We start from the raw sequence: 9,275 nt of genomic DNA on the forward strand, positions 1-9,275 counted from the left end.
GGGAGAAGCAGCTACAGGCCGACTCCTGCAGGAGGGGGTGTAGGGCGGCTACAGGCCGTCCCTGGAAGAACACCTTCTGATGAAGGCGGGAGCAGCTACTGGCTGTCTCCTGATTACCCTCAGGTCGGTAAGACACCAATTCCCTTACAAGGGGTGGGCGGCTACCGGCCGTCCCAAAGAGGAAGACACCTTTGGAGAGGCTACAGGCACACTCCTGTTGAAGGAGGGAGTGGCTACAGGCCAACTCCTGAGGAGTGCTGTTTGGAGCTGGATGGGAAGCTCCACCACGATCCGATCCGGCGGTACCTCTCCCCTAAGGTAGTGTTGAATTCCTGCTAGGGTGACGGCGAGGAGGCTGAGTGTCATAGTGGTGCACGGCTGGGGCTGACTTGTGCCATTGTCGCACTGCATCCTGTGGTTTGGCTGCGGCTCCTCCGTGAGGTCCAGGTGGGGATGTCAGGGAGTTTCCGGGGGCACTATGCTGTAGCTCATGCAAGTTACCTGTTGGGGAGTTTCTGGGGGCACTATGCTGTTGCTCACGCATTATATATATATATATATATATATATATATATATATATATATATATATATATATATTGTTACATAGCCTATGATTTCATCATCCTTTGTATAATTCTAACGTACAGTGTGCTGCATGTTTGATCACGATTCGCCTCGTGGCTTCCATAGTGACTGGACTTGCGTGTTCTGCCTCACTCCCCCCTTCTCCCCCTTGTAGTAGAGTAAGTCGTTCTTTCTGTTGTTCAGAGCAGGATTGTCAACTCTTTGTCCCCTATGGCTTCATTTGCGCGTCCCTCTTACAAGTTGTATCAAGCTCTGCCAGCCCCTATATAATGAGTTCAGTCTCTGCATTAATTGCCACTTAGATCTACTCCTCATTTTGTTCACATCTCTGTCCTCCCCTGTACAGTTGTTATTATTGTGATTGCTCAGGAAGTCTCCAACCATCTAGCAGCTGTGTATTTTGAGTACAAGTGTTATTACATTTTTTCTTGTACTGTATAGCGTAAGGTGTTAATTCGTAGGCCTGGTGAGGCTTTTGTGATTCATGTGGAGTTTTTATGTCAGCCATTATTAATAATATTTTGTATCTGTAATAATATATCTTGCATTAACTAAGCATTATCCGGTTTTCTCATTTTATCAGGGCAAACTTAGATAAATTTACTCTTGCTAATTTCGTGTTAATAGAGGCTATTGCAGTTAACCATATATTTAACCTGTTTTTTGCCATTACATTATCCTTATGAGTCCTGAATGTTTAGTTGTTAGTTTGAGCATTAAACTTTGACATGTAATTTTACCTAACTCTTTTGTTTTGAACCTGGAAAGTTGCGGGACAGTAGTGATTTTGGTGTTCTCACTTGAAGTGTTCATTATCTATCTCTGTTCCGTAACATAAATTTGGCGACCTCTTATCAGGATATTCAGGATATTATCATAAGGATATTGCTTGATATTTTGTGACTGTGATTTATTCATCATGTCTACTATTACTACGCTTGATGAAGCCAAAGATTTTTTGTCAAATGTGCAAACAGTGTGTGATGTAGAAAACAGAACAAAGAATGAACTTAAGCTTGTTGCTCAACAATTGGGAATTGCTGTTCGCTCTCATCAGTCTAAAGATCAAATTGTTGACATGATTAATAAAAGTCATTAGCATATAACTCTTACTTAAAATCAAAAACATCTGAATCACTCTCCCAATTTAAAATTGCTAGAAATCATGCAAAAGCTGTATTAAATCTATCTAAATCAAACTTTCTTCAAAAGCAAGCATCAAAACTAACAACCCTAATGACAATAGAATATTCTGGTCAACTCTTCTTTCAATAATAACTTTAACAAGTCATCTTCCATTCCCCCACTAAAATCTTCAGATGGCAATATTACAAATGACCCACGTGGGAAAGCAGATATCTTTGCTAGTACCTTTGCAAGAAACTCTACCATAGATGATACCAGCCAGAATGTCTCAGTACTGGAACTTGATTCTCCCGAAATTGCCCCACTTAAAATACAGACAAGATTCGTAAAATCCATCCTAGACAATTTACCTACCAACAAAGCTCCAGGCCCAGATGGAATTCCGCCAATTGTTTTGAAAAAGTGTTCCCCTGAACTTGCCTCTGTCCTAGCCAAATTATTCAGACTATGCATATGTACTTCTTTATTCCCAAATTCATGGAAAGAAGCCAATATCCACCCAGTTCCTAAGAAAGGAAGTTCGTCTGACCCCTCCAATTACAGACCAATAGCTGTCACATCTTCTCTTGGTAAGGTATTTGAAACTTTAATTCATAAGCATATTGTTAAACATCTTGAATCCAACAACTTAATTAGTGATAGACAATACGGTTTTCGCCACGAAAGATCCACCATTGACATACTCAATCTCTTAACTCATACCATCCATCAATCAATTGATCTTTTTGGAGAAACTCATGCAGTAGCTCTTGATATCTTTAAAGCTTTCGACAGAGTATGGCACCGTTCCCTGCTGTCCAAACTCCCTTGCTATGGACTAACGTCTTTTGTTCCTTTGATTTCTTCTTATCTTAGTGACAGGAAAATAAGAGTAAAAGTAGATGATGTATATTCGAATTTCCACTCAATTAACGCCGGCGTGCCGCAGGGATCAGTTCTGGCGCCAACCCTATTTCTGGTTCATATTAATGATCTCTTATCTGTCACTCACAATCCCGTTCACTCATATGCAGATGACTCAACACTACATAGTTCATTCACACTCAGACATCCATTTACAAAGTCTAATATCTCTACCTCTCAACTCAGTACAGCCATCTCCATAAATCAAGATCTAGCTACAATCAGTGAATGAGGACAAAACAACCTTGTCTCTTTTAATGCTATTAAAACTAAATATATACAGTTTACTAATAGACAGATATTGCCAGATTCGTACATTACCTTCAGTGCTACTAATATTCCCATCTCCAAAAGTATTGAAATTCTTGGTGTCTCACTTAACAGTGCCCTCAGCTGGACCTCTCATGTCAGATCACTTGCTAAGACCGCCTCAAAGAAACTTGGATTATTGTACAGAGTCCGTAACTTCTTCGCCAATGAGCAGTTAGCTATAATTTATAAGAGTCATGTGCGCTCTCAGCTTGAATATTGCTCACCCTTGTGGAATGGTTGTGGAGAGGTTGCATTAAGACAACTAGACAAAATTCAGAATAAAGCTGTTAGAATCATTAACAACCCTGCCATTACATATAAACTACCTCCCCTGCAAGTAAGAAGGAATGTTGCCTCCCTTGCATTATTTTACAGATATTTTTTTGGCAAATGCTCAGACGAAGTTGCGTCCATGGTGCCACCTCTCCATGCCTTCCCTCGTGCTACACGGGCATCTGGTAGCGCTCATGTCTGGAATGTCACTCAACCATATTGCAGAACTTCTGCCTATCAGAATTCTTTCATTCCCCGAACTGCATCTCTCTGGAACTCGCTTCCCCAGAGTTGTTTTCCTCCAAATTTCGACCCACAACTGTTCAAGTCTAACTGTTACAGATATTTTATGAATAAAGGACACCAGTAATCTGGTGTATGGATTATTTTTTTTTCCCCATTTGTTTTTCCTTCCTCCGTTCTGTTATTTAAAAAAAAAAAAATGTAACTCCTCCAGATGAGCAAACGCAGACTGAAATAGCTAAGTTACAGCTAGCCCTGCAGGAGGCTCGTGCTAAGGAGGCTGAATCTCAGGCTCGTATTCAGGAGGCACAGGCACAAATTGAAATTGCTAGGATTCAGGCAGACCATGAGTATCCCATGAAACAAAGTGGAACTGGATCATCTAGCTCTGATGATTTTGATGTGACTAAAAATGATAACTTGTCCCTCCTTTTAATGAATCTGATTTAACAAAGTATTTTCAGTTGTTTGAGAGGGTAGCAACAGGTTTTAATTGGCCTAAAATGTTTTGGCGAGTACTCCTTCAGACTGTTCTCACCGGTAAAGCTCAAGTAACTTATGCATCTTTGCCTCAGGATCAATCTGATAATTATGATGTAGTTAAGAGCTTGATTCTTAAGGCCTATGAGCTTGTTCCCGAAGCCTATAGAGTAAAATTTAGGACAACTTATTAGCAAGATAAGCAATCCCATGTTGAGTATGCAAAAATCAAAGAAGATCTATTAGAGCAGTGGTTAAATTCTAAGAATGTAAATTCTGATTTTGATAAATTTAAGCAGATGATTTTGCTGGAGGACTTCAAAAGGTGTATTAATAAAGATGTAAGCCTATATCTTGATGAGAAAAGAATAGATAATTTGTCTGATGCTGCAGTTTTAGCTGATGAATATGTTCTCACTCACAAGAGATATTCTAAAGAAAAAACGAAAGCTGAGAGTAAGTACGTTGCCTCTACTCAGAGTACAGGTAACAGGAAAGAGAGTAAAGATGATGTTTCTCAGGAAGTAAATACCAGCTCCATCTCTAGATTTCAGAAAAGTAAATGTACTTATTGTAGTAAGCTTGGTCATACTACGGAGAAATGTTTCAGGAGACAGCGTGATGTGAACAAAAAGGAGTCTTTAAATATTCTGTCAATTGGTCTAGTGTCCACCCTTGAGAGTTCCCAGAATTCTTTAACCGAGTTAACTGAACCTGCTTTGAGGGGTAAATTAAATTCTCATGGTGGAGCTCCTCTTTTGAGCAGTAACGTGGGTGACACTCTCAAGAGTTCATGTGCTAATTTCCTGTCTGATAGTTTTGTCAGTCCTCTGGACAGTTCATTCAGTCATTCATTGCCAGACGCCATGTATCCCAAACGGGGTGGCCAAAGGCTTAGAGTTAATTGTTTTACAGGGAGGTGCACTAATCCTCCACCAACCCCACTTGACACGTAGGGAGAACGTTATGCCAACAGCATCTGGTGTTCCCAGGCGGTCACCCATCCAAGTACTAACCAGACCCAACGTTGCTTAACTTCGCTGATCCGACGGGAAGCGGTGTACTCAACGTGGTATGGCTCTGGACAGTAATGACAGGAAATCAGTTAAAATATATCGTGATACAGGTGCTTGCCAATCCTTTATGCTGACCAGTGTTCTAGGCTCTAATGTTAATTCCTCTGATGAAACTGTAATCTTACAAGGTGTAGGGAATAATTACTTATCTGTCCCTCTGTGCAGAGTGAATTTAGAGTCTGGTTTTGTTAATGGTTCCTTTATGGTTGGGTTGGTTGAGACACTCCCAATGTCAGGTGTAACTTTCTTACTTGGAAATGATATTGGTGGAAGTCAAGTGTGTCCAGCTCCTCAGTTGTCTAGTAAGCCAGTGGCTGCGGCCCAGGATTGTGGTGTCCCTCATGTGTTCTCTGCATGTGCTGTCACTAGGGTTAGGTCTAAAGTTACTGGTGACTTAGAGGATAATGATGATGATGATGTTATCCTAGCTGACACTTTTCTTGCTAATTTGGACCACTCACCAGATGAGGCAGTACCCCGTAGCATTGATAATTTGTCTCGTCAAGAGTTGGTTGAGTTGCAGTTTGCTGACCCTGAGTTGAAAGGTCTAGCTAACTCTGCTTGCAGTGAGGAAGAGTCAGCTGGTGCTTCTACTTGTTATTATATAAAGTCAGGAGTACTTATGAGGAAGTGGAGACCCCCAACAGCATCAGCCGACTGTGAATGGGAGGTTGTACATCAAGTTGTCATCCCTCGTGTTTGTAGGCAGGATATCATTAGAGTGGCTCATGATTCCAGTTTGGCAGGACACCTTGGAGTGAGGAAGACTGTGGCACGCATTTTGAAACACTTTTACTGGCCAGGTATCTTCAGAGATGTTTCCTGGTATTGTAAGTCTTGTCACACCTGTCAAGTTGTGGGGAAGTGTAATCAGACCGAAAAGGTTGCACCACTAGTTCCCATTCCTCCTTTTGAGGCGCCATTCACCCGTGTGTTGGTGGATATTGTGGGCCCTCTTCCTAAGACTTCTTCAGGATTTTCTTATGTGTTGACCCTGATTGATATGGCTACTCGTTATCCTGAAGCCATTCCACTTAGAAATATCTCAGCAAAGAACGTGGTTAAGGAAATGCTAAGGTTCTTCACAAAGTTTGGTCTGCCCAAGGAGGTACAGTCAGACCGGGGAAGTAATTTCATGTCAAATGTTTTCAAGCAGTCTCTGAAAGAGTTGGGTATCACCCAGATCACGTCTTCAGCTTACCATCCTCAGACCCAAGGAGCGTTGGAGAGATATCATCAAACACTCAAATCGATGCTCAAGAAATACTGTTTGGAACATCAGAAAGACTGGGATAAAGGTCTTCCATTCGTTGTATCTGCCGCAAGAGAATCTCCAAATGAATCACTGGGCTTCTCACCCTTTGAACTATTGTTTGGCCATGAAGTAAGAGGACCCCTTAAGCTACTCAAGGAATGCTGGCTGTCGGAGGAAGATGACGTCAACCTGCTGGAGTATGTGATGAAGTTCAAAGAACGGCTGTCCACTGCTTTACAGCTGGCGAGAGAGAATTTAGGAGCTGCTCAGGAGAAGATGAAGACTTGGTATGATAAGATGTCCATGTTACGCCACATTCAGCCAGGAGATCAGGTTTTGATTCTGCTACCAGTGCATGGGCAACCTCTTCAAGCCAAGTTTAGTGGTCCTTATTTCGTGGAGAAGAAACTCAGTGATGTCAACTATGTCATCGCCACACCAGATCGTAGAAAGAACAAGCAACTTTGTCACATCAACATGCTAAAGTTATATCACAGGCGGGACGAAAATAATCCAGTCTGCACTGTAGCTGTTCCACCCGAGTCTGCAAGTGAAGTTCTCCCATGCAACATGGGCCTGAGTGATAGTTTGGGGAAGAATCCTGATTGAATGATCTTCAGACTAAGCTTTCTCATCTACCTCCCAAGGAAAGGCAAGAGTTTTCGGCATTACTGCAGGAGTACCCGCAAGTGTTCCGTGCCACTCCAGGAAGAACTACTGTGTTGATGCATGATGTCGATGTTGGAGACGCAAAGCCAATTAAACTGCCTCCTTACCGTGTGAACCCAGTGAAAGTTCCTCTCATCCAGAAGGAGCTTGGCTACCTGTTGGATCACAAGATGATTGAGCCCTGTCAGAGCGAGTGGAGTTCTCCTGTCACTCTAGTCCCTAAGCCAGGTGGGTCACAGCGGCTTTGCATCGACTACAGACGTGTTAATCAGATAACCAAAACAGACACTTACCCTCTCCCTCGTGTGGAAGATTGCATAGACAAGATCGGAAAGGCTAGGTACATAAGTAAGTTTGATTTGTTAAAGGGATACTGGCAAGTACCTATGACTGAACGTGCTAGGGAGATCTCATGTTTTGTAACACTAGGAAAGACTTTTGCATGTTCTGTAATGCCATATGGTATGAAGAATGCACCAGCCACATTTCAGAAGCTCATGAATGTTGTAACAGAGGGTTTGGCAGGGTGTGTTGTTTATATTGATGATGTATTAATCTTCAGTGACAACTGGAAAGATCACCTATGCCATGTCAGTAAATTTCTTGAGCGTTTGGTTCAGGCTAATCTTGTAGCTAATTTATCAAAGTGTGAGTTTGGTCAAGCTAAAGTTCAGTACCTTGGGTACGTTATTGGTGATGGACATGTTGCACCACCAGGAGCTAAGGTTCAGGTTATAAGTGATCTTCCCAGACCTAAAAGTAGGAAAGAGCTAAAAAGATTTTTGGGAATGGTAGGTTATTACAGGAGATTTGTTCTTAACTTTTCAATTCTTGTATCACCACTTACAGACCTACTGAAAAAGGGAGTTAAATTTGTCTGGACCGATAACTGTGAATCCTCTTTCAGCAAACTTAAAGCTATCCTATTAAGTCAGCCAGTGCTCGCTACTCCAAATTTTGCTAAGCCTTTTAAGATGGCTGTTGATGCAAGTGATACAGGAGCTGGGGCTGTTTTGCTGCAAGAGGATGATCAGGGTATTGAACACCCTGTATCTTATTACAGTAAGAAGTTCACTCCACCTCAAAAGAACTACTCAACTATTGAGAAAGAGCTTTTGGCCTTGATTTTGGGTTTACAGCATTTTTCATTTTATTTGTGTTCTGGTTTTGACCCCATAGTCATTTATACCGATCATAACCCACTGAAATTCCTTAGTAAGTTTAAAGATAAAAATCAGAGATTGACAAGATGGAGTCTACTTCTTCAGGAGTAATCATTAGACATACAACATGTCAAGGGGAAAGAAAATGTTATTGCAGATTGCTTATCTAGACTTTAGACAGATTGTTTTAGAGTAATAAGAAATTTCCTTTGTAAATTTCTTTTTCTTTGTAGGGAAGTGTTACATAGCCTATGATTTCATCATCCTTTGTGTAATTCTAACGTACAGTGTGCTGCATGTTTGATCACGATTCGCCTCGTGGCTTCCATAGTGACCGGACTTGCGTGTTCTGCCTCACTCCCCCTTCTCCCCCTTATAGTAGAGTAAGTCGTTCTTTCTGTTGTTCAGAGCAGGATTGTCAACTCTTTGTCCCCTATGGCTTCATTTGCGCGTCCTTCTTACAGGTTGTATCAAGCTCTGCCGGCCCCTATATAATGAGCTCAGTCTCTGCAGTAATTGCCACTTAGATCTACTCCTCATTTTGTTCACATCTCTGTCCTCCCCTGTACAGTTGTTATTATTGTGATTGCTCAGGAAGTCTCCAACCATCTAGCAGCTGTGTAATTTGAGTACAAGTGTTATTACATTTTTTCTTGTACTGTATAGTGTAAGGTGTTAATTCGTAGGCCTGGTGAGGCTTTTGTGATTCATGTGGAGTTTTTATGTCAGCCATTATTAATAATATTTTGTATCTGTAATAGTATATCTTGCATTAACTGAGCATTATCCGGTTTTCTCATTTTATCAGGGCTGACTTAGATAAATTTACTCTTGCTAATTTCGTGTTAATAGAGGCTATTGCAGTTAACCATATATTTAACCTGTTTTTGCCATTACATTATCCTTATGAGTCCTGAATGTTTAGTTGTTAGTTTGAGCATTAAACTTTGACATGTAATTTTACCTAACTCTTTTGTTTTGAACCTGGAAAGTTGCGGGACAGTAGTGATTTTGGTGTTCTCACTTGAAGTGTTCATTATCTATCTCTGTTTCGTAACAATATATATATATATATATATATATATATATATATCAGCAGCAGCAGCAGCCGTTGAGGTCCACTGCAGGAGCGGCCAATCACTACTGAAGCAGGGACGATACAGCCAAT

General features: G+C 41.3%; 1 non-coding gene across 1 annotated transcript; it reads right to left on the reverse strand.

The window, feature by feature from the left end:
* Positions 1 to 4,911: 4,911 nt before the first annotated feature.
* Positions 4,912 to 5,030, reverse strand: LOC145417945 (5S ribosomal RNA). The gene has a single exon (XR_013900606.1). It is a non-coding gene; the product is annotated as a 5S ribosomal RNA (ribosomal RNA).
* Between the last annotated feature and the right edge of the window lie 4,245 nt (positions 5,031 to 9,275).

Source organism: Coenobita brevimanus, chromosome 111, assembly GCF_032717465.1.
Source record: "Coenobita brevimanus isolate Jiangsu-jjx chromosome 111, ASM3271746v2, whole genome shotgun sequence".
Lineage (NCBI taxonomy): Eukaryota > Metazoa > Arthropoda > Malacostraca > Decapoda > Coenobitidae > Coenobita > Coenobita brevimanus.